At 34.4% G+C, this 26191-nt stretch overlaps 1 long non-coding RNA gene across 1 annotated transcript in view; it reads left to right on the top strand.

Annotated features, from left to right (window-relative positions):
* The window catches only part of LOC110141994 (uncharacterized), a 183955-nt gene extending 159327 nt beyond the window's left edge, over positions 1–24628 (top strand). Inside the window, exon 3 of the long non-coding RNA XR_002315201.2 lies at positions 24524–24628. This is a non-coding gene — a long non-coding RNA (uncharacterized lncRNA). The remainder of the gene's footprint in view (positions 1–24523) is intronic.
* Positions 24629–26191: the final 1563 nt, after the last annotated feature.

Raw genomic sequence — 26191 nt, 5'->3', positions numbered from 1 at the left:
AGTTCTAGTACTTTAGCAGCCTGATTCAAAGAGCCAACTCATTGGAAAAACCCTGATTCTGGGAAAGATGGAGGGCAGAAGGAGAAGGGGGCACCAGAAGATGAGATGGTTAGATAACATCACTGACTCAATGGACATGAACTTGAACAAACTCTGGGAGACACTGAAGGACAGAGAAGCTTGGCATGCTACAGTCCATGGGGTCTCAAAGAGTCAGACACATCTTAGTGACTGAACAATAACAACAGTGCTTATGAATGAAATGTAGAATGGTGGTTGGCTTCCCACGTGGCACTATTGCTGACAAACCCATCTGCCAATGCATGAGACATGAAACATGGATTTGATGCATGGGTTGGGAAGATCCCCAGGAGGAGGCATGGCAACCTACTCCAGTAATCTTACCTGGAGAATACCATGGACAGAGGAACCTGGAAGACTACAGTCCTTAGGGTCTGAAAGAGTTGGACATGACTGAAGCATGCACACTCTCCTGCAGAGTGGGCATTATTGGTGAATGATAGATGGGGAAAATGAGAAAAGGTTGGTCAAGTGTTGAAAAACTACAGTTAAAATATAAGTTTTAAGCATCTAATGCAGAGCATTGTGATTATAGTTAACAATTCTGTTACATACTTGAAAGTTGTTAAGAGTATAAATGTTCTTGCTACAAAAAAAAAAAGAGAAATGTTAATTATATGATATCATGAAAGTGTTAGTTAAAACATTGTGGTAATAATTTTGCAATGTATAATTGTATCAAGTCAACAAGGTGTACACTTTAAACTTAAAATTCTTAAGTTTAATTATTAAAATTATTGAGAAATATATTTGACATATAAATCAGGTTAAACTTTGACTTGTATGTCAAATATAGCCAATAAAGCTGGAAGAATTTTTTTTTCTTTTTGCCATTCTGATGATTTCTCCTTGGGTCAATAAATAATTTTGAAAATTAAAAATAAAGAGAGTCCTAGTACTTGAAGAAGACTTGTTGTTTCTTTACTGAGGATCCATAGATGTATTATTAAACTATGAAGGAAAAAAGACAAAGAAAAAAGAAAAGTAGAGTTCTTTGATACAATTATAAATACATTCAATTATTTATTAGCCATCTGCTATTATTATCACATTGCTATAATAGAGGAGGGATATATTACATAACTTAATATTTAATGAAATAATTTATGTATGCTCCATAAATACATATTTTGTACTTATTGTATGAAAGGTGCTACATGAGATAGACAATTTAAAAAAGTTCAGACACACACATTGCCTCTGAAGACTTTCAGTGGCATAGGTTTTTGAAGTAAATGCAACTGGAGAAACTAAAAAAGAAAACTTACTAGTTGATTTCTGATTCCATGGTGCTAGAAAATGTCCTCCCTGATATGATCTCCATTGACCCATTGTCTTAATGAGTTTAGTCAGTGTAGAAAACTAGCTAACACTACACCTTAGAGGTGAGCAAAATTATCCAAGGTTAATTCATAATAAGATTAAACCTTATGTAAATTATTCAGGAGTTATTACATTTCTGATGAAAGATAATATGAAATGGTTTTATTTCATAGAATGTAACCTATGACTACAATCCCTCTCTATAAAGAAGACCACGTTACTCTTTTACTTCCCCCTTTTATGTTATTAATGTCACAGTTTACCTATTTTTATATTGTGTATTCCTTAAATTATAGTAGTTACAGTTATTTTTATTGCCCTTTTCCTTTAATCTTTATACTGCAGTTAAGTGGTTGACAAGCTATTTAATGGGAAAAGTAATGTCTGTTCAAAAAATAGTAGTGGGAGAAGTTAATGTAGACAAGCAGAAGAATGAAGTTTGAACTCTATCTTAATCATATACATACAAATAATAATAATTCCCAACATTCACATAACTAAGTTTAAGAGCTAAAGCTATAAAACTCTTAGAAGAAAACATAGGAGCAAATATTCACAATCTCGTGTTTGGCAGTGATATCTTAAATACAACCCCAAGAGCACAAACGGCAAATCAAAACAGATAAATTGAACACAATGAAAATTAAACAGTGGGTAATGATGTCCCTAAATTAAGGTTACACAATGTAAATTCTTATAAATTTTAGTTAAACAGAATCCTTACATACTAACCATTTAGATGGTACCTTTTTCCTATAATATATTGAATATTATCTGTTTTAATGTTTGTGTTTTTTATTTGAAAAATATGTACAATTCTTCAGGATCATTCTAGATTTAGACAAGCAATCCGACATGCTTTCCCCCAGATCTTACACTTACGTGTGTCTAAAAGTTTGTTCCCTTTAATGTTGATGTGTGTTCTAGATGGCACAAAGTGAACCTGACTGCCTCTGTTGCAGTCTGCATCATTCTATTGTTTAAAGCATTTCTGTGATTCCTTGAGAGATTCTGCCTATATACAGTGACGAACACTTAAAATCCCTTTTCTGTGCAATACTCGAAAATGATAATTATTCTATTATTAGTAAGCTGAGAAGAGCTTGGGGTATTAAAGATGATTATTTTAATACTTTTTGCCAGTGTTCACTGCTCCTTTACTTCAATATTAGCCAGTGACAGATTTAACAAGGGTTATAAAATGAACACATTGCTTCTTAGGATGTGGTGAATGACAAATGGATGCTTTCAGAACTATACAAAATAATCTCTACATGAATTTCATGCTTGAAAAAATGGAAAGTCTGAGGGAGATCCATAGCTATTAACTGAATTTCTTAAAAATTAGAAGCATAATCTGTAGAGGAATTAGAACAAGTCATTTAGAAAGGGTGCTTGGCAGTTACGAATATATGTGGAACACACAATACCTTGGCACTGTTTGAAAGTAGATTCCTAACTTGGCATCCAGGCCTTCTGTTGTCAGGCATGCTTGATATTGTAAATCCCTACTTGTGAGAATGGCTATTCAAAGAGGCTGAAACATAAAAATGACTTGCAAATCACCATTTGGGGTCTACATTGCAAAATAATTAAAATTATAAACATGGCCAAATTAGTATTTTCTGTCTGATTGTTTAGGTTTTGAAACAAAATATGCTTAATGTGGACATGTAGGCAATATATAAAAGATTAAGCTATGAACTTATCCTTATTACATATACTTTTAAATAAAGTATCACCGTACTTGTGTTGCTCTGAGAACTATTAAAATTTTCTGTTGGATATTAATTTGCAAATCACTGGGACACATTAAAATTGTATAGTGAGGTGATCTTCAGGATCACTTCTGTACTAATAGCAATGGATATCAGTCAGGGACAGAGGAGAAAGAGGGAGGAAGGGAGGAAGGGAGGGAGGGAGGAACAGGGAGACATTTAAGGATATGAACCCAGTATAATCATCCCACCCATCATTTAGGAAACAAATTCTGTGAATTCTGGCCATTTAGTCCCAGTAGTTCGTAGATTATCTTGTTTTACTTCATTAATTGGTTCATTGACATTTGCTACTTCCATTATATATGATGCTGTTATGTAAAACAGTATTCATCTAATGCCTTACTTTAATTATGCTTATTCTGATATGAGATCAAATAGACAGGTATGAGGCTTCCCCCATGGCTCAGTGGGTAAAGAACCCTCCTGCAATGCAGGAGACGGGAGATGCAGGTTCCATCCCTGGATTGGGACGATCTCCCTCTGGAGTAGGAAATGGCAACCCACTCCAGTATTCTTGCCTGGGGAAAACTGATGGACAGAGGAGCCCAGCAGGCTACAGTCCACAAGATCGCAAAGAGACAGACAGGACTGAGTGACTTGAGTACAAGCAAGACAGGTATGAGGCCTCCACTTAATATCTTTCTTGTTGAATCAAATACAGTAATTTTGATTATAAATGGGAGATTGACAAACTAGTCACTGCTTGTAAAAAACTGTTTATTATGTTGTCTAAAAATACCTCATACCCTATTATTTTTGAAGGCCTCATTTACACAGTAAGCCCTTTCATATATTAAGTAATATGATAGGCACATTGCTGCATAGCTCCAAATGACACATCTACACATGCATATGTTGTAAATTGGAGGGAAGAGGATAGAGCTAAAAGTTTGCTTGGTTTGTTTTCCCCTCTCTTATAAGAGACTATATATATATATACTATAGTATCAGTCTTTTTTACTGGAGGGAATGTCATCTGAAAAAATACTTTTCTTTTGACTCAATGGTCAGAATGAATCCTATCACTGGCAAAATATGTCTGGCTTAGGGAGAAGGCAGGAGTGTATATAACTCTTATTTCCTGGAGAATATTTAGGAATTCTAGCATGCCATTTATCTATCATTCCAATATTTCACACAATTGTAATATCCAATAGAGAGAACTTGAATTCTTCAAATTTAGAGCTATGTTTTATTCATTGTTTTATCTCTAGCACCTGACATAGTTCCACCTTATAAACTATAAGCATAAATTTGTATGTTTGTATGTGTATACATAATACAAAATAAACATAAACAAGTATATTTATTTGCATGCATGCATGCTCAGTCACGTCCAACTCTGTGACCCAATGGACTGTAGCCTGCCAGGCTCCTTTTGTCCGTGAGATTTTCCAGGCAAGAATACTGGAGTGGGTTGCCATTTCCTCCTCCAGGTGATCTTCCCAACCCAGGAATTAAACCCATCTCCTGCATTTCAGGCAGATTATTAACCTGCCGAGCTATTGGGGAAGCTATAATATGTATGTGCACACATGCTGTTGAAGAATAATTATAGCAACCTTGAAGCATCCTAAATAAACCTTCAGATTAGGTTAGTTTATTTTACAGTTAGTATATTTACCATAATTATTTTGTATCTGTTTTCCCCCTTTATTTACAACAGTTTTAGGTTCATAGCAAGATTGAGGGAATGGTACACAGCTCTCTGTATATACCCTGCTTCTATACATGCATAGCTTCCCCCACTATAAACACCCCCACCAGAGTGGTACATTTGTTATAACTGATGAACCGACATTGATGTATCATTATCACCCAATGCCTGTCGTTTACATTACAGTTCACTCTTGGTGTCATGCATTTTATCAGTATTGCAGTTTGATAGACTCTCCACAGCACTGGAGAGTAATAAAAAGTTGGAACAAAGGACTCAGCAACCTAAAAACAGGTGCATTAAAGACTAAACAAATGAAAAGGGCAGTTAAATAAGTTTTAACTGTAGGAAATTAAAATTTTGTACAAGAAATGTAATCATACTATACTGCTTCTCTCAGCAGTGAAATTTTATTTACATAAGCAAAACATGAATACTTACTAGCAAATAAAGAAAATTGTCATATAATTAATGTTAAAAATGTTAAGGTCATGAGGAAATTGAGGTGGGGAATGAGGAGTTAAATTCTCAACTGTGGTAATAGAACACAGGATGCAGAAATGTGACACAGGGATTGAGCAACTGCAGTTTTTTCAAGCATTTCTAGCCTTAGATTTAAATAGTAGTGTTTAAAAGATCTATAATAAATGAATAAAAAGCTTTCAGTAGTATGAGTCACTTCAAGATTGCAGAATCCTTTTCCAGCAGTCTCATATGCTTCTAGGATTCTACCCAGAGGTAAGTCAGTGAGCACACAGAGTGACATATAGAGTTCAGAAGTGGCTTGAACACTCCCTTCATTTTCAAACAAGGACAGGGAATATTTTCTGATGTTGACTCAACCAATCACTGTATCTGAATTTTCACCTGTAATGTAGAAGTATTATGTTAATACAAAAATAAATTGAAATTGCATGTAATCCTTTTTTTCATGAACTAGCATACATTATATCGGTAAACACATTTTTTTAGAATAAGAAACTATCTTAGAGTTTGGGGGCTTCCTTTGTGTCTCAGCTGGTAAAGAATTTGCCCGCAATGCGGGAGACATGGGTTGGGAAGATACCCTGGAGAAGGGAAAGGCTATCCATTCAGAATTCCATGGACTGTATAGCACAAAGGTTGCAAAGAGACAGACACAACTGAGTGACTTTCACTTTCACTTTTTAGAGTTTTTAACTACAGGAAAAGTATTAATAAAATTCAAAGAAAACTGTAATTATAAATGGAAAAATAATAAAAACTACAAAATAAACACTTCTGTCTATCACATAGTGGGAAAGCCTTGCTTTTAAAAAGTTTATACCTTATTAAAACAAGTTAACCTTATTATAATTAATAAAGCACAATTAACAAAATGCATAAAATATATGTTGTGGATATGCATACTAAAATACTATAAACTAGTTCCTCATAATGATAGCTCTATATTTAGTAAAATTTCATTGGTCTGTATATGTGTCAGCTAAATAATTTGCATACTTAACATTCCCTGAGTACTCATAAACATGATCAATTGCAATGCCTGAAATTATTCTAAAAGCAAAACCATATTAAGAGAACATTATAAACCCAGTCCAAAGCCCATAAGAGGAGCTCTGTACTATAATATTACAGAGCCTCATCTTTCAAGAAGTTTGCAATCTCAACTTAGAAATAAAATCATTGTTTATTTAAAACTAGGCTTATTAAACAAGGATTTCAGCATGCAGAGATGGTGGGTTGCTCACATTTTAACACAATTCCATGTGTTACAGAGGATGAAGGAGCGAAGGAAGGAAAGCAAAGAGATGTGTCAAATTTTCTCACAAATGTTTGCAATAAAGATTTCTTTATCATCCCATAGGTAGAGATTAATATGTAATTTTAAATTTGAATGAATTTCCAGGACTTGGGAATAAAATAGTAATGTTTAAAATGTTTAAGCATTTGTGCTTCTTTAGAACAGAAGACTATAGAAAATCACTAAACCAAGACTGTTTACAATAATTTGTGCTTAACATTTCTTCAAATTTTTACAAAGTCATTAGTAATTCATTGCTCTATAATAGGTAACTTGGAATTGAATGGATAGTTTAAAAATAACACATTGGAGACAATTGGATGACTTTCACTTTCACAACAGTTATTAAGCATTTACTATATGTCCAGAGTGGTTAAGGACACTTTGATTAGGGTGGTGAGCAAAATCAGAACCATACCTGACCTAATAGAACTTGCAGTCTCTCAGGCAACAAACTTGTAGTCTATTAGGCGATAAGTCTACAGTGTTCAAAAACCAGTGGTTTACATGCACAGAAAGAGTAATTGGTCTATGGCTGTACCACTCTGAATGTGCCTTATCTTGTCTGATCTCAGAAGCTAAGGGTCTGATTAGTACTTGGATGGGAGAAACAGTAATCAGTAGTAAGTATTTTGAGGCTAAATCAAAACTTGGAGGCAACACAAGTTGCCTATTCTTAGTCAGAATTTCTAAATGCCTATCCAAGTTACCTGAATTGACTGGTAGGTTGATAGGAAATATTAATGCCTTGTTTTACATGAATTTTAATGTTAACTATGTGATGCTTAATCAATTTTCTTAACTACTCTTGGGAAAACTGTAAATACCCTTTGTGTCCTTATTAAAACAATGAGATTTATGTAACTGATCATATTCATAGTTTACGCTTTCATTGTTATCCTATATGCTCAGAAATAAATGTATTTGGTTTCAGAAGACATAACAGACAAGAGTCTAATTCTCTTCCCACTGCCAATTTTTATAATTACTGACACAAAACTGGATAAGGAAACAAAAGAAATACAATTATAGGTCAATTCAAAGATTACTGAATGCAATTACATTTAAATGGAACAAAGATAAAAATGAATTTGAACAACACTTTAAGTAGTTTATTTTTCCAAACATTTTCCAATCACTAATCACAACAGAAGTTTATTTACTTAAACGATACTCCTAAGGTAGTGGTTCTTTTTTTGTTTTTAATTGTAAATGTAATTTATTTAAACTGAGTTAAAAATCATCTTTTCATAGACATAAAGGAAAGGATAAAAATTCTGCCAGCATATCACTGCTTGTGTTTGGATGTTAACACTAAGGGTGCATTAATATTTTTTTAGTTAATTAATTAATTTTAATTGGAAGGTAATTCCTTGATGATATAGGGATGTCTCTTGGCATATATCAACATGAATCGGCCGTGGGTACACATGTGTCCCCACATTCTGAGTACTTCCCCTGCCGCCTCCCTCCCTACCCCATCCCTCCGGGTTGTCTCAGAGCCCTGGCTTTGGGTGTCCTGCTTCATGCATTGAACTTTCATTGGTCATCTCTTTTACATATGGTAATATACATTTTTCAATGCTATACTCTCAAATCATCCCACCCTCACCTTCTCCCACAGAGTCCAAATGTCTGTTCTTTACATCTATGTCTCATTTGCTGCCCTGCATAAAGGACAGTCATTGCCACTCTTCTAAATTCCATATATATGCATTAATATATATTTTTGTGTTTCTCTTTCTGACTTACTTTACTCTGTATAATAGGCTAAGTTTCATCTACCTGATTAGAACACATTCAAATGAGTTCATTTTTATAGCTGAGTAATATTCCATTGTGTATATGTACCACAACTTTCTTATCCATTCATCTGCTGATGGATATCTAGATTGCTTCCATGTCCTAGCTATTGTGAATAGTGCTGGAATGAACACTGGGGTACTCGTGTCTCTTTCAATTCTGATTTCCTCAGTGTGTATGGCCCAGCAGTGGGATTGCTAGGTTTTATGGCAGTTCTATTGCCAGTTTTTTTAAGGAATCTCCACACCATTCTCCATAGTGGCTGTTCCAGTTTGCATTCCCACCAACAGTGTAAAAAGGTCCCCTTTTCTCCTCACACTCTCCAGCATTTATTGTTTGTAGACTTTTTGGCGGTGTCCATTCTAACCAGCCTGAGATGATACTTCCTTGTGGTTTTGATTTGCATACCTCTAATAAGTGATGTTCAAAAGCATCAATTTTTCAGTGCTCAGCTTTCTCCACAGTCCAACTTTCACATCCATACATGACCACTGGAAAAACCATAGCCTTGACCAGACAGACCTTTGTTAGCAAAGTAATGTTTCTGCTTTTTAATATGCTGTCTAGGTTGGTCATAAATTTCCTTCCAAGGAGTAAGCGTCTTTTAATTTCATGGCTGTAGTCACCATCTGCAGGGATTTTGGAGCCCCCAAAAATAAAGTCTGACACTGTTTCCACTGTCTCCCCATCTATTTCCCATGAGGTGATGGGACAAGATGCCATGATCTTAGTTTTCTGAATGTTGAGCTTTAAGCCAACTTTTTCACTCTCCTCTTTCACTTTCATCAAGAGGATTTTTAATTCCTCTTCTCTTTCTGCCATAGGGTGGTGTCATCTGCATATCTGAGGTGATTGATATTTCTCCCGGCAATCTTGATTCCAGCTTGGGCTTCCTCCAGCCCAGTGTTTCTCATGATGTTCTCTGCATATAAGTTAAATAAGCAGGGTGACAATATACAGCCTTGACATACTCCTTTTCTGATTTGGAACCAGTCTGTTGTTCCATGTCCAGTTCTAACTGTTGCTTCCTGATCTGCATACAGGTTTCTCAAGAGGCAGGTCAGGTGGTCTGCTAGTTCCATCTCTCTCAGAATTTTCCACAGTTTATTGTGATCCACACAGTCAAAGGCTTTGGCATAGTCAATAAAGCAAAAATAGATGTTTTTCTGGAACTCTCTTGCTTTTTCAATGATCCAGCAGATATTGGCAATTTGATCTCTGGTTCCTCTGCCTTTTCTAAAACCAGCTTGAATATCTGGATGTTCTCCATTCACGTATTGCTGAAGCCTGGCTTGGAGATGCTTTTGAACTGTGGTGTTGGAGAAGACTCTTGAGAGTCCCTTGGACTGCAAGGAGATTGAGCCAGTCCATCCTAAAGGAGATCAGCCCTGGGTGTTCATTGGAAGGACTGATGCTGGAGCTGAAACTCCAGTACTTTGGCCACCCCACCTAATGCGAAGAGTTGACTCATTAGAAAATACCCTGATGCTGGGAGAGATTGGGGGCAGGAGGAGAAGGGGACAACAGAGGATGAGATGCCTGGATGGCATCACCGACTCAATGGGCATGAGTTTGAGTAAACTCTGGGAGTTTATGATGGACAGGGAGGCCTGGCGAGCTTTGATTCATGGGGTCACAAAGAGTCAGACATGACTGAGCTACTGAACTGAATGAGTGATGTTGAACATCTTTTCATGTGTTTATTAGCCATATGTATGTCTTCTTTGGAGAAATATCTGTTTAGTTCTTTGGCCCACTTTTTGTCTGGATTATTCACTTTTCTGGTATTAAGCTGCATGAGCTTCTTGTATATTTTGGAGATTAATTTTTTGTCAGTTGTGTCATTTGTAATTTTTTTCTCCCATTCTGAAGGCTGTTTTTTTTCACCTTGCTTATAGTTTCATTTGTTGTGCAAAAGCTTGTAAGTTTCATTATGCCCCATTTGTTTATTTTTACTTTTATTTCTGTTACTCTGGGAGGTGGGTCATAGAGGATCTTGCTGTGATTTTTGTCAGAAAGTGCTCTGCCTATGTTTTCCTCTAAGAGTTTTGTAGTTTCTGGTCTTACGTTTACATTTTTAATCGATTTTGAGTTTATTTTTGTGTATGGTGGTAGAAAGTGTTCTAGTTTCCTTCTTTTACAAGTGGCTGACCAGTTTTCCCAACACCACTTGTTAAAGAGACTGTCTTCTCCATTGTGTATTTTTGCCTCCTTTGTCGAAGATAAGGTATCCATAAGTGTGTGAATTTTCTCTGTACTTTCTATTTATTTCCATTGATCTCTGTTTCTGCTTTTGTGCCAGTACCATACTGTCTTGATGACGGCAGCTTTGTAGTACAGTCTGAAGTCAGGAAGGCTGATTTCTCTAGTTCCATTCTTTTTCAAGACTGCTTTGGCTATTTTAGATTTTTTTGGGTTTCCACACAAATTGTGAAATTATTTATTGCAGTTCTGTGGAAAATGTTGGTAGCTAGATAGGTATTGCATTGAATCTATAGATTGTTTTGGGTAGTATACTCATTTTCATTGTATTGATTCTTCCAATCTATGAACATGTTATATTTCTCCATCTATTTGTGACATCTTTGATTTCTTTCATCATTTTTTATGGTTTTCTATGTATAGGTCTTTTGTTCCTTTAGGTAAATTTATTAATAAATATTTTATTATTTCATTGCAATGCTGAATGGGGTTGTTTCCTTAATTTCTCTTTCTGTTTTTTCATTGTTGGTGTATAGGCATGCAAGGGATTTCTGCATTTTAATTTTATATCCTTCAGGCTCACACTTTACTGTATTCATTGAATAGTTCTAGAAATTTTCTAGTGGTATGTTTAGGGTTTTCTATGTAGAAGATCATGTCATCTGCAAACAGTGAGAGTACTACTTCTTCTTTTCCAATCTGGATTCCTTTTATTTCCTTTCTTCTCTGATTACTATGACTAGGACTTCCAAAACTATAAGAAATAGTAGTGGTGAGAGTGGGCACCCTTGTCTTGATCCTGATTTTAGAGGAAATGCTTTCAATTTTTCACCATTAGTTAAATAATGTCTGCTGTGGTTTTGTCATGCATGACTTTTATTATGGTGAGGTAAAATCCTTATGCCTGTGCACTGGAGTTTTTATCATAAATGGGTGCTGAATTTTGTCAAAGGCTTTCTCTGCATCTCGAGATAATCATATGCTTTTTTGTCTTTAATAATATGGTGTAGCACATTGATTGATTTGCAAATATTGAAGAATCCTTGAATCCCTGGAATAAAGCCCACTTGGTCATGATGTATGATCTCTTTAATATGCTTTTGGATTCTGTTTGCTAGAATTTTATTTAGGATTTTTGTGTCTATGTTAATCAATGATATTGGCCTGTAGTTTTCTTTTTTTGTGACATCTTCATCTGGTTTTCGTATCAGGGCAATGGTGGCCTCATAGAATGAGTTTGGAAGTTTTACTTCCTCTGAAAGTTTCTGGAAGAGTTTGAGTAGGACTAATGTTAGCTCTTCTCTAAATTCTGAGTAGATTTCACCTGTGAAACCATCTGGACCTGGCCTTTTTTTGTTGGAAGGTTTTTGATTAGAGTTTCAATTTCTGTGCTTGTGATTGGTCTGTTCAGATTTTCTGTTTCTTCCTAGTTCAGTTTTGGAAGGTTATACTTTTCTAAGAATATTGTCTATTTCCTCCAAGTTGTTCATTTTATTGTCATATAGTTGCTCATAGTAGTCTCTTATGATCTTCTGTATTTCTGTATTGTCTGTTGTGATTTCTCAGTTTCATTTCTCATTTTATTGATTTAATTTTTCTCCCTTTTTTTGATGAGTCTGGCTAATAGTTTCTCTATCTTGTTTATCTTCTCAAAGAACCATCTTTTTGTTTATCTTTGCAATAATCTCAGGAGTCATCTCTCTGGAGGCATTTGGCATTCACTGGAGAAGTTTTGTTTACTGCAGCAGGGATAGGAGGGGAGATGTTACTGGTTTCTAGTCTGCAGAGGATAAAGATGCTACTGTATCTTGCAATACACAGGATAGTTCCCTGAACAAATAATTATCAGGCTCAAAATGTCAACAGTGTCATGACTGAGAAAACCTGCATTAAATTCACAAAAATTTTTAAACTGGCAATTTTATTTAAATTTTAAATAGTAACTAACTGATACAGAAACTGTAGAGATTAGCATTCTCTCACTTTCTTATACTCTTCAATTTATTTTTGCATCTTATAATTAATTGTAACATATAACTCAATTTTAATTATAAAAGTTTTTCCAAATTTGTTTAACCTAAGCTCTAAATTTAAATGAATGCTGTAACCATTGCTGATTTTTTAAAATTTGAATCCTTTTAATAGTCCTTTTAATAATTTAAATTAATCCTTTTAATAATCCTTTTAAAATCCTCTATTTTTTAATAGTTTTTTGGGGTAGTTTTAGGTTCACAAAAAGAACAGAGATTTCACATACTCACAAAAAGAACAGAGATTTCACATACTCCCTTATGCCATTCACTCAGAGCCAGCCCCACTATCATCTTCCCCAGGAGATAGACTATTTGTTACAGCCGATGAACCTATATTGACCAAAGTTCATAGTTTACATTGCAGTTCACTCTTGCTGTTGCACAGTCTACAGTTTTAGATAAAAGCACAGTGGCAGGTATCCATCATTATGATCACACAGAATAGCTTCACTGACCTAAATATCTTCTGTGCTGCACCTGTTCATTCATCCCAACTCCCACCCCTGACAACCACTTATCCTTTTACTGTCTCCAGAGTTGTGCCTTGTCTAGAATGGCATAAAATGAAATTGTACCCTTTTTAGCTTTTTCATATTGACTTCTTTCATTTAATAATACATATTTAAAGTTCCTCCATGTCTGTTCATGGTGTTATAATGCATTTTTTTAGTGCCAAGTTATAGTCCATGGTCTATATGTGCCACAGTTTATTTATCCATTCACCTAAAGAAGGACATCTTGGCTGTTTCCAAGTTTTGACATTGTAAATAAAGCTTCTATAAGCATCTATAAACAAATGATGCAGGTTTTTATGCATACATAAGTTTTCAACTCTTTTGTGTATACTCCCAAAGCATGATTTCCACATAATGTGGTAAGAGTATTTTTAGTTTTTTGTTTGTTTGTTTGTTTTCTTTTACTAGATTTCACAATCAAGGTTTTCATTCAACCCCTAGGAGGACCTCAAATACATTTTATTGAAGGGTATTAATCAATAATTTTGTTATAAAATAATGCTATATTTCTGTCTTCCACACCTTTAACTGCTCTCTAATTGCTTTGCCCTCTCTGATATTTTCCTCTGTACTCATTACAATTATATTTGGTCTTTCTTTTTTAGTAGCAGTTTAACTTTCCATCTTGTCAATTTTTCTCTTTTAATTTGCAAATTATTTTCTTACAATGTGGTTTTCATTTCCAATTTATTTAGCTCTGTAATGTATATTTCATATAATTTGACCTTTTTATTACTTGCTTTTTCTTTTTATTAAGGTCAATATGTATATTTTTAATATATAGTATATAATCTATTAGTTATTTCTTCCCACTCCCAAATCTTGCCTAATGCTCAGTGCTGTGCATCCTTTTAAAATATATTACTCTTGCTAGAGTAGAGCTGCATACTTGCAAAGCCATCTTAGAGTGTATTTGCTTAGACGAGAGCAGCTCTGCTCTGATTTTATGTCAGAGATCAGTGCTTCTCAAACTAATTGTGTTTTAGACAGCTTTCTTTTTCCCATATTTTGTTTCATTTCTAATTCATCCTAGGCTGATACCTGATATCTAGGTACATGACTCCTTGTGTCATGTACCCAGGTTCAATATCATTTAAGTCAATATATGCACTGTTAAGGGAGAGTAGTCCAGTGATACTTTTAATCTCAAGTTGACATATTTCTATTAAAGTTCCTAAATTCTTCCTCTCAACTTACATATCTTTCCCAGTGTGAGCCAATGGCAGACATTTCATGGAACGCCATCAGCTCACAGACCACACTCTAAGTAAGAGTGTGTGATTATTTCTTAACTTCTTTCCTACTCTGTGTCAGATTGGTTTATTTTTAGCTCTGGCTACAACAGGTTTGTGTCTACATATTTACTGTCTATCAACCTTTATGTAGCAAACTTGAGTGAGATTTTTGGAGATCATTTGACAATAAGTGTAGCCTTGGTTTGTTCTGTATTTTGTGATTAGGTAATATAATTTACATGAAAATTTGTTCAATTTAGTTACTGGGGTTGCAGTATAATGGGGCTACTGATCCAGTTTCAATCCAGTCTGATGATGTTCAAACTCCAATTCATTTGTAAGTGATCCCCAAATATCAGTATTTCTAAACCATTGCCCTAGAGTTACTCAATTTCTTCAAAGAATTATGCTTAAATCTGCTACTTCCATTTTACAGTTGTTACCCATAGAATTTTTCAGCAGATAGTGGTAGGATCTCACCACTCTATTGGAGACTTTGAATTTATCTTTCTTTTTACCTAATTTCTACTCTACCAAATGACTCGCTGTTTTCTGACTTTCCCCTTCTATGATACAGACATTGATGATCTTTGATTCCTTCCAGGGATAGATAAATGAAAGTTGCAGGTCTGTACAAAATAGGGAGATAAGTTTTCTGTCTTTTACTAGTTAGGTGACAAATTCAAATTAATGGATAAAAATTTTCCAATTGCAAAATTTTTTCACATGTTTTGTATAAAAAATGAAATTCACTGTAATAATTTATTTAAATTTAGTTGAATGCTATATCAAAAATTTATTTATAGGTTTATATTAAGATTTCATAGTATTCTGGATTTCTTTTGAGAAAGTCCATATATAGAAAATATGTTTAAGCACAAAAGATACATATTTTAAGTGAAAGAAATCTGAATATCTGAAAATACAGAAATGGTTAATTATAATTTGGCATCTTTACCAGGTGGAAGTAAATGTTCTTGAGTTAGTAAGGGTGCTGATTTTAAAATATCTGTGTCACCAGTGCAATCTTGCATATTTCAAAATAACTATTAAACAAATTATAACAAGTAATTCCATTATTGGCCTATGCTGCCGCTTAGTTGCTTCAGTCATATCTAACTCTGTGAGACCCTATGGACTGTAGCCCACCAGGCCCCTCTGTCAATGGGATTCTCCAGGCAAGGGTATTACAGTGGGTTGCCATGACTTCCTCCATGGGATCTTCCCAAGCCAGTGATCTAACCCCTGTCTCCTGAATTGCAGGCAGATTCTTTACCAGTGAGCCACCAGGGAGCCCGTGAAAGTGAAAGTCACCTATAAAACTTTGGCCTATTAAAACGTTTTAAACTTTCTAATGTACTTTGGGGGGAAAAAAAAAGTATTAATCATGATCTAACTGGTCCTTTTAAGGCCAGGTGACTGACTGACAGAGTAGGAGAGCCCACCCCCAAAAAAGAATGCATACAAAAATAAGTGTATACTGCTGCAAATCTTGTTATAAATAATTTCAGACATAGTATTCATCCAAGGAACATTGTCTTTTATTACAGATTAAGTATTTAGGCAAGTACATAATAAGGTTATTAACTGAAAAATGCCTTGATCTAATACATTGAATTATTTTTTTTTAAAAGAAAAGGTGTTAATATATTGTGTTTTGGAGACATATTTAAAAGACTTACCAGTTTTTTTGCATGATTCCATCCACTTTAGTTCCCTTGATTAAAAGTTAATCTCATTGTTGATCCTGGAGAAGGCAATGGCAACCCATTACAGTATTCTTGCCTGGAAAATCCGGTGGACAGTGGAACCTGGTAGGCTGCAGTCCATGGGGTCGCTAGGAGTCGAACATGATAGAGTGACTTCACTTTCACTTTTCACTTTCATGCATTGGAGAAGGAAATGGCAACCCACTCCAGTGTTCTTGCCTGCAGAATCCCAGGGATAGGGGAGTCTCGTGTGCTGCCGTCTATAGGGTCGCACAGAGTTGGACAGGACTGAAGCAACTTAGCAGCAGCAGCAGCATTGTTGATCCAGAATATCTGTTTACAGGAAAAAAAAAAAAAAAAGCAGAGGGGCAAACATATAACAGAAGAAAATGTGGCTGTAAAGGCAAAACAATTGCATTTTTGAGAATCAATTTCACTCTCCTTGAAACTAATTTCCAGTATTTATTTAACATGTAGGTATTATTAGCTTTAGTTTTTACTTTGGTGTAAGTTTCATTTCTGTCACTTTTCAGCTCTGTGACTCTGAATCTTAATTTCTTCATTTTTAAAATAAAATTTTTTGTGCTTATTCCTTCTTATATTACAAAATGTAGTGATTTTTAAAATAAGTGAACTAGAAAGTGCAAGAAATTATATAAAATGAAGATATAAGGATGAATTGTATCCTTTTCTTTTGGATATTGTTCAAGAATAAAAATCTCTAAAGCTTTTAAAAATAATTAATACATAAAAATGCATTGCAGTTAAGAACTGGAATTTTAATTATAAATAATAGTTTCTCTTTGACAATATCATCTCTTTTGTGGCATAATTCCATACTTTTCATGAATAATTCCTCAAAGCTTTAAAGAGTTTAGTTTTTACTTGTAACAGTTTATATACCAAAGAGAAAAAAATGTATTATATTTTTATTTAATGAAAAGATTATCATTGTATGAAACTGTATAGTATGTCAGAAATGGTAAAAAAATATTTTAATCTACAAATATACTAATCTAGAAGGCATAACAGACAGAGGGGTTGTAAACAGAAGCAACATTTTTTAAACCAAGGGCCTTTTTACTTGCCCTCAGAAGTAAGCACATTTCTTAGCAATCTGCTTTCATCTGCAAGAGAAAAATTTTCCAGAGGCTTTAAAGATAATGTAATTCAATTCTTTTGTTTTAGAAATGAAGAAGCTAAGGGAGAGGAAATAAGTGATTATTCCATTGTCATGCCGTGAATTTCTGGAGTAATTTCAATGAGAGAGCAAGAGATATGACCAACTAAGTCTTTCCATTGCATTCAAAACTGCAATGTTGTGGAGTAAAAGATGTACCCATGGATATTTAGGAGTAGGGTTTGGCTCAGAATGATTAAAGTGTATGTGAATGTGTATTTTAATAAATTTCAGTCTTCCAAGTCAGAAAATTAGCTAATAATTTTGAGTAAAGTTTGCAAGCCCTTACCTCATATTTAAGACTTTCTTTTAAGTTTTTCAGATATTGCCAATAAATTTTCACAAAATGTGGTGTTCTGACATAAAATAATGATATTTTTGATACCAGCTTATATCATGCAATTGAAAACATAAATCCCAGAAGGCAGAATAAGTTAGCCATTCTTGTAAGTCAACCCTGTCCATGGGCCTGCTGCTAAATATGTAGCATTTCTCTTACAAATTAAAGTTATATTCACTAGTTCATATTCCTCTATTAAATGATTTCCATTTGCCCCAGATATCAATAGCCAAGCGTTTGTCACACTCAAACATGTGTAGGAACAAACACACTTCACAGAGGTTTGTCCAATTTTACATGGCTTTGTGACTGCAGCCATGAAATTAAAAGATGCTTACTCCTTGGAAGGAAAGTTATGACCAACCTAGACAGCATATTAAAAAGCAGAGACGTTACCTTGCCAATAAAGGTCCATCTAGTCAAGACTATGGTTTTTCCAGTAGTTATGTATGGATGTGAGAGTTGGACTGTGAAGAAAGCTGAGCACCAAAGAATTGATGCTTTTGAACTGTGGTGTTGGAGAAGACTCTTGAGAGTCCCTTGGACTGCAAGGAGATCCAACCAGTCCATCCTAAAGGAGATCAGTCCTGAGTGGTCATTGGAAGGACTGATGTTGAAGCTGAAACTTCAATACTTTGGCCACCTGATGCGAAGAGCTAACTCATTGGAAGAGACCCTGATGCTGGGAAAGATTGAGGGCAGGAGGAGAAGGGGATGACAGAGGATGAGATGGTTGGATGGCATCACTGACTCAATGGATATGAGTTTGGGTAATCTCCAGGAGTTGGTGATGGACAGGGAGGCCTGGCGTGCTGCAGTCCATGGGGTCACAAAGAGTCGAACACAACTGAGCAACTGAACTGAGCTGAACTGAACAAGCTTTACAGTGTCACTTGTCCTTATATAGCCCTTGACGATAACAGGAGAGTGAAAAGAAATTAGTCCAGTATTTTTTGTATTTTCCACTCCCCATATGATCTCACTCCTGTGCTGCTTCTTCCGGTAAGGTATAAAAAACTCTAAGGCTGTTATCAGACAGTGATTTGCATATCCAGTTTATTACTAGTGATTAAGCATTCATTTGGGAATAATGTCAAGGAAATCACTGCTAGATCATATGGTTGGATTTATATGAATGACATTTGATATAACTCTGATTTTGTTTTCCAAGCATGCTCAGAGAGAGAAAATAATAACCGCAAAACTGATCTATTGAATTTATTAAATCTCCCTAATAACTTAATACGTAATTAGTTATTGTGATGCTTATCTCTAATCTTCACAAAATTGTGAGGAATAAAATGTATTAATTGGCAACATCATTAGCATCCTTCTTTAACTAAGGAAACTGAAACACAAGATCACATGTAATATAAAGAGCAGAGCTGGGATTCATCTCCATGTGTTTCAGACTGCAATGCCTGCACTTTTCTACTGTAACACTCATAGGAACAAAAGCTATAGAGTCAGCCTTTATCAGATATCTGTTAAACATCTAAATTATTCTATTTTTAAATCTCTAGAGAAAAAAATCAGTTTACCAACAATATAGCTAGAATTCACAATGTCAGCAGTCTTTTAGTCATGAGGCAATAATATCTATCAGTAAATATTTTCAGGAAGATTTTTTTTTTTGGCTTCTGTGTAAGACAAATACTTTGTAATCTAACTAAGTCCATAGTTTTGTATATGTACACACACACATACACAAAATGCATATTTGTATTTGTTTTTTAATCTCAAACAATATATGTTTGTGTTTATATATGTAAATTATAGGTTATTATGCAAGTATATAATATATATTAGTATATATATAGAGAGAGTATATAGAGTATTAGTATCAAGCATATATTAATAATATGACCTTTCATTGTAAATTGATTTCCCATATTTTTTGTCTACAGCATAAGTAATTCAAATCAATTTCTTCTTCCTACAAAGATTTAATTTGTAACATCTTAGTTATGCCCTAATGAGTACTCTACTTTTGTCTCTCTTCCATTTTCCAATTTGTTACAGAAATTAAATTACTCAATAATAATGCATTTTCCACAAATCAGTAATGACAGCTATACTCAAATGACAATTATACTTATTCACATCTGGATTCTGTTTTTTAAGATCAATATATTGTCTGGGTATATAAACTAAGATTGCTGGCTGACAGTGTTTATTTTTCTGCACTCATTCATGGAAGTTAAAAGACAGAATATCGGTTAACGGACAGAATATCCGTCCCCCTATTCTATTCTCAGTCATTTCATTAGTTTTTAATGATGTCTTTTGCAGAACTGGTTAGACAGACTAGAGGGCAGTGGGACCCAAAGTCTTCTGCAGTACTTTGTGGTTTAGAAATGTGAAGAGAGAAGCTTTTGCTGGCAAATATTTAGTGTTAGGTGATATTTTTCAGACTTTTTAGGGAAAATCTAGGATCAATACATTTGTAATGAGTAAAGGAATAATGGCCTTGCCTGGTGAAAAGAATCCACCTGCAATGCAGGGAACCCAGATTTGATCCCTGTGTTGGGAAGATCTTTGAGTCAGAGAAATGTGGCTTCACTTTAAGTCTGTGGTCTGTATATTTTAAAAGGTTATGTTCTTGGAATCCTTAAACATTCAGATTGTATAATTGTATTTTCTTCATACTTCATATTATTTAAAATTGAATTTTCTAAGTCCCAGAGTCTGGGAAGTGATTCCTGTTTTGCTACATAATTTTTTCCAAGAGAAAAATATTCTTTTAACGTGATATTTTTGCAGTTTTAAAATATATTTTATGAATTATTTAATCATTTTTATCTTTTTTTAATCATAAAATGGGCATATAGTTAGAAGAAATCAATTTTCAAATATATATAATTGATAAAGGAAAATATGCACCATAATTCACTAGTCATTTTGTATGTCTTTGGCTAAACTTAGATTTCCAATGACTTCCCTGGTGGCTTAGATGGTAAAGTCTGCCTACAATGCGGGAGACCTGGGTTCAATCCCTGGGCTGGGAAGATCTCCTGGAGAAGGAAATGGCAATCCACTCCAGTATTCTTGCCTGGAAAATCCCATGGACGGAGGACCATTTTTAATGAAATTTAGCACTTTTTAGTCAGAATATTGTGTTTAGGTCAGTTTTATAGAGTACTATAGATGACTTAATATAAAAAGTTATTTTGTTAATCTACTGTGTCATTAGTGAGTCCATTAACAACTGTTAGATTATTGACTTTTTCATTATTTATCATAGAAGCTGTATTTATTTTGTCTTTTAAAATTTATACTTTTGGAGAGAGGCATTTCAAAATAGGACAAAAAGCTAAGGATAAATCTCAATATACTAAAATCTACATGAGATATTTGGAGGAACTCTTTATTTGGTGTAAAATTTTAAATAATCTTTAAATTTGTATAATTATGTAGATAAGTAAATGGGGTCATAAATATGTGAAATCATATATACAAAATTCTTATTAGAATTTTAAATGAAGAGATTTTTATTAGTTTTTCCATAAATACATTTCCAGAGCCAACAACACTGTCAGGTAACTGGCAAGTGCTCTATAAATAATGATTAAATGAAATAACTTAAAAAATTCTCTAGTTGAAAAAAAAAAATTCTCTAGTTGAATGACTTGAATTTAAGATGAACTGCCTTTGGGATGAATAATACTAACTTATTAATGTATTGTTTAGGGTTAAGTCATGTGCTGTGCTGTGCTTTGTCATGTCTGACTCTTTGTGACCCCATGGACTGTAGCCCACCGGCGTCCTCTGTCTAGAGGGATTCTCAGAAAAGAACATTGGAGTGGGTTGCCATGCCCTCCTCCAGGGAATCTTCCCAACCCAGGGACTGAGGCCAGTTCTCCTGCATTGCAGTTGAATTCTTTACCATCTGAGCCACTAAGGAAGCCCAGGGCTAAGTTACAGGGAATAAAGTTTTTACTAGCTACTTTTTGTACAAAAGGATATCCTATTGAGTACTAATAACTTACAGAATTATTGGGAAGACTAAAGAAGGTGACTCTAGGTTAATCTTTCAAGAAATCATTCCAGATGCTATGCTGTAGAACGAAGCCACTAAGAAAGCCACTTCTATGAAAACCAGAATGTTCATAAAATCTCCACAACCACTTGATGGTAGTGATCAGAATACCACATCTACAGTGACATTTGCCAGCAGAAAAAAGCCAAAGTATGACCTCCATGTCAGTTCTGCCATGAAAATTTGTTAAAAGGATAGCAAAAGTAATGAAATTGAAATCTTCAGTATCTTGAAGTTTAGAAAATGTTATTTTTCTGCCTCTGCAAGATGATCATTTTGGGTTTGGAAAGAGAATATTAAACTTCATTTATCTGTTTATTTTTAAAATTATTTTTGTAATATCTATTTTTGCATAATGTATAATTTTCATCTCATACTAGCTAGTTACTGTGCTTATATAGTATAATAGTAGTAGTGTTAGTCACTCAGTTATGTCTAACTCTTCATGACCCATGGACTGTATCTCACCAGGCTCCTCTGTCCATGGGCTTCTCCTGGCAAGAATACTGGAGTGGCTTGCAATTCCCTTCTCCAGAGGGTCTTCCGGACCGAGGATTAAAACTGGGTCTCCTGTATTGCAGACAGATTCTTTACCATATGAGCTACAGGGATCAATAAATAACCTTATTGAAGTGCTTGCTAGAACTTTTTAACATGCAACATCAGGAGTTTGTGTATTGCCTGTCTAGAGAAAGGAGGAAAATAGCAAAATCTTGAGAGATCACTGTGTTCTCATAGGGCAGCTTACATAAGTTGAACACATAACGTTATCACACATATTTACTCCCATAGAATGTAAGTTCCTGCATGTAGAAGACATGTATGATTCAACTAATTCTGTCTAAGGGCCATAGTGCATACTCATTGTTTATTAATGAGTGAGTCCAAAGTTTGAAGATCTGTCATGGAGAAGGAATAAAATTGTTTTTCTTTGGACTTCCCTGGTGGCTCAGTGGATAAGAATCTGCCTCCCAATTCAGGGGACATGGATTCCACATCCAGTGGGACAACTGAGTCTGTGCACCACAACTACTGACCCCGTGCTCTAGAGCCCTCGAGCCGCAACTACTGAGCCCACACACCACAACTGTTTGGAGCCTGCACACTCTAGAGCCCATGGGCCACAACTTATGAGCCCCTGTCTCACAACTACTGAAGCCCATGTACCCTACAGTCAGAAAGTTATTACTGCTGAACCCATATGCTGCAACTGTTGAAGCTCATCCACCTAAATCCTGTGTTCTGCAACAAGAGAAGCAACCACAAGAAGCCTGTGCAGTGCAACTGGAGAGTAACCCCCACTCTCTGCAACTAGAGAAAGCCTGCATGCAGCAATGAAGACCCAGAACAGCCATAAATAAATAAAGCAGTGTGTGAAAAAATTATGTTTCTTTACTCCAACCTATAGTACTAGAAGGAGCAGTTCACAATTAGGGGATGAACATATGAACTGAAGTTTTCTAAGTATCAGAGTTTTCTAAAGTTGAATAGATTGCCATAATAGGCATCATTTCAGCAGAAAATGAGTGACCATCTACTAGGAATGCTGCAGAAAAGATTCTGTTTAGGTGGCTGAACTAGATGAATGAGTTTAAATTCTAAAGTCTCCTTAAATTTTCTGATCCTATGATTATAAAACTATTTTAGGGGAAAAGTCCAAGTATAAAAAAGGGAACTTTTCTTTTAATTCGAACGTCAGTTCAACAACTTTAGATAAAAATTAGAGTCAGGACTATGATACAATAGGCATAAAGAATGAAAATAAGGCTGAGATACATGCTGGCTCTAGATGGTAAGATTCTTGTAGGAATACACTGCTAAATTCTATGCTGGGGGACTTCCACATTTCAGTCTTTAAAAATTCAAAACCATGTATCACTACTATGCTTAAACCTCAGAATATTACATTCAAGATACATCTGTCTCCATCAAGTAAACTTTGGAGTGTATCCCACTTAAGAAAATATCAGAAACATAAAGGATGTGACTCATGTCTCCCTTCAAAATTACATGTGGATTGTTTATAGAAAGAAAGATTATGTATGTCTCAAGCTCTGAGACACTTTAAATTGGCAATTGTCATACTTTAAAACCTATTCAAATAACAAGACCCTGACATGGTACATAATCCATTTGTCTTTCCTCAAAGAGACAGAAAATAACTCAAAGTAACTTATCAAAGAATCCTGCCATGACAGTAGCAGACAGAGTAAACACACCTGTCTTCCTTATCTATCATTAACTGAGTTTGAGTTCATAGTAGACCCATCAACACTTGACAGATCTAGCCTGATTTTCACTAAGCACACAGGCCAGTTTATTTACCTTTTCTGTGCTATACACTTTGAATTTAGAAAATACAATCATTGTAAAAATATTAATTATATAATCTGAATAAGTTTATACTTCTTTCTAGATGAAATAATAAAATTCTGTTATATTACTTCAATAACTATATTCACAAACTTAGTAGGGTGAAAATAGTAGAAATTATTACTTTTATTACTTGTTCCATTCTGGTCAGATAATAAGATTAATGATTAAATAAATTAATTCCATTTCCACTACCTGTCATACTAAGGCTGAAGTCAGTGCACTCTTTTTCTTACTCTATTTTTTTTCTTGACATATATATATCTTTTTACATATTTTCTTGACACAAAATCAAATGCCCATTTTTTGAAGAGTGAAGACAGTCCTGGAAAGTGTCCCTGTTTTCAAAGGTTAAAAAAAAAAATCTCCTCTCTTTATAAATACCATTACTAACAGAAATTTGTAATTTTACTGAGAACTATGTGGGAGAGAAGACATTACTAATGTATTTTTCTACTTCTCTTTGTAGGATTGGCATAAAAGCAGTAGAAACGCGGCTTAATTGATAAAGATTATGCAGAAATGTGGCCTTGACATGGATTTCCCATTGTGGTGCCAAGATGCCCTAGGGAGAATATTTACTGGAGGTTGTAGAAGGTAAACATGTTTGAATATATAATTTAAATTATTTTAAAATGGAACAGAAAACCTATCCAGTTATACATAGATGGAGTGATAAAATTGCTCTGGAATCAAGTGTGAGAATATGCTAAGTAAGCAATTCAAGATGAAGGTTGTGAACCAAATATGTGTCAGTTCTCATTGATTGCTCTATGTTTAGTACTTTTTTAAGTGAGTAACTACAAGAACAGGGAAGATCTGTGTTTAATTTGGAATCATCTAAATTACTTAAAGTATAACGTTAAGAAACCAAATTTTACATGTAGAAGTTCTGTGGATCAATTTGAGCAATTAGAAAGAATACTTATTTCATTATATTTTATCAAACAATTTACATTTACTGACTTAATATGTCTACTTCACTTTTTCTTCAGTGAGGTCCTATTATTTATGTATAATACATCTATCTTTATCACTTATTGCATATTCTTTTTTCATTATCTATTATTATTATTATTTATCTATTTGAAGGCCCCAGCTCTTTTTGATAGTAGTTGTTACAGTTTTCCACCTAACAACTGATTCCTGATGGATCCTCAGTACTGTACTTCCAATGATTTAGCAGAATATAGAGAGATAAAGTATGTTGAGTACCTGCCATGTGCCAAAACTTAACTATGTTTTAATATATATACTAGTATGTATATATATATATATATATATATGTGTGTGTGTGTGTGTGTGTGTATATAATTTATATATCTATCTTGTTTAATTCCAACAGCAGTTGTGCAAGTCTAGCATCATTTTTTAGGACTTGCATTCCTTTGGTACAAGTCAGATTCTTTGGAATAAATTACAGTACAAGTAATTTTTTTCTTACATCTAAGAAAAACCTTAATAAATATGGCCCATATAACTCATTGTAGAGTATTATCCTTTTGAGGGAAGCACAGTCAAAACAGGAACTCCAGTCTTTATAGTCATCACTCAAAAAATTTTAAAGTAATCCAAGTGTGAAACTATAACCATTTTTTAAAATGTCTTGGAGGAAAGAGTATACAATAGAGAAAAGGTAGTATCTTCAGTAAGTGATGCTGAGGAAAGTGGACAGCTACATGTAAAAAGAATGAAATTAGAAAAGTCTCTAATACCTTACACAAAAATAAAATAGATCAAATGCCTAAATGTAACACTGGGTCCTATAAAACTCTGAGAGAAAAACATAGGTAAAACCTTATTTGACATAAATCACAGCAATATCTTTTTGGATTCACCTCCTAGCATAATAAAAATGAAAAAAAAAAAAAAGAATGGGACTTAATTAAACTTAAAAACTTTTTTCCTAGAAAAAAAAACCATAAACAAAATGAAAAGACCACCTACAGAATGAAAATGTTTGCAAACAGGGGAAAAACAAGGGAATAATTTCTAAAATATGCAAACAGTTTATGCCACTCAATACCAGAATAATAAACAGCCCAATCAAAAATGAACAGAAGATCTAAATAAACATTTCTCCAAAGAATACATACAGATGGGCAACAGGCACATGAACAAATTATTAGTATTGCTA

The sequence above is a fragment of the Odocoileus virginianus genome, chromosome 18, assembly GCF_023699985.2.
Source record: "Odocoileus virginianus isolate 20LAN1187 ecotype Illinois chromosome 18, Ovbor_1.2, whole genome shotgun sequence".
Taxonomy (NCBI): domain Eukaryota; kingdom Metazoa; phylum Chordata; class Mammalia; order Artiodactyla; family Cervidae; genus Odocoileus; species Odocoileus virginianus.
The sequence above is the reverse complement of the archived record's forward strand: the minus strand, read 5'-3'. Positions and strand labels throughout refer to the sequence as shown.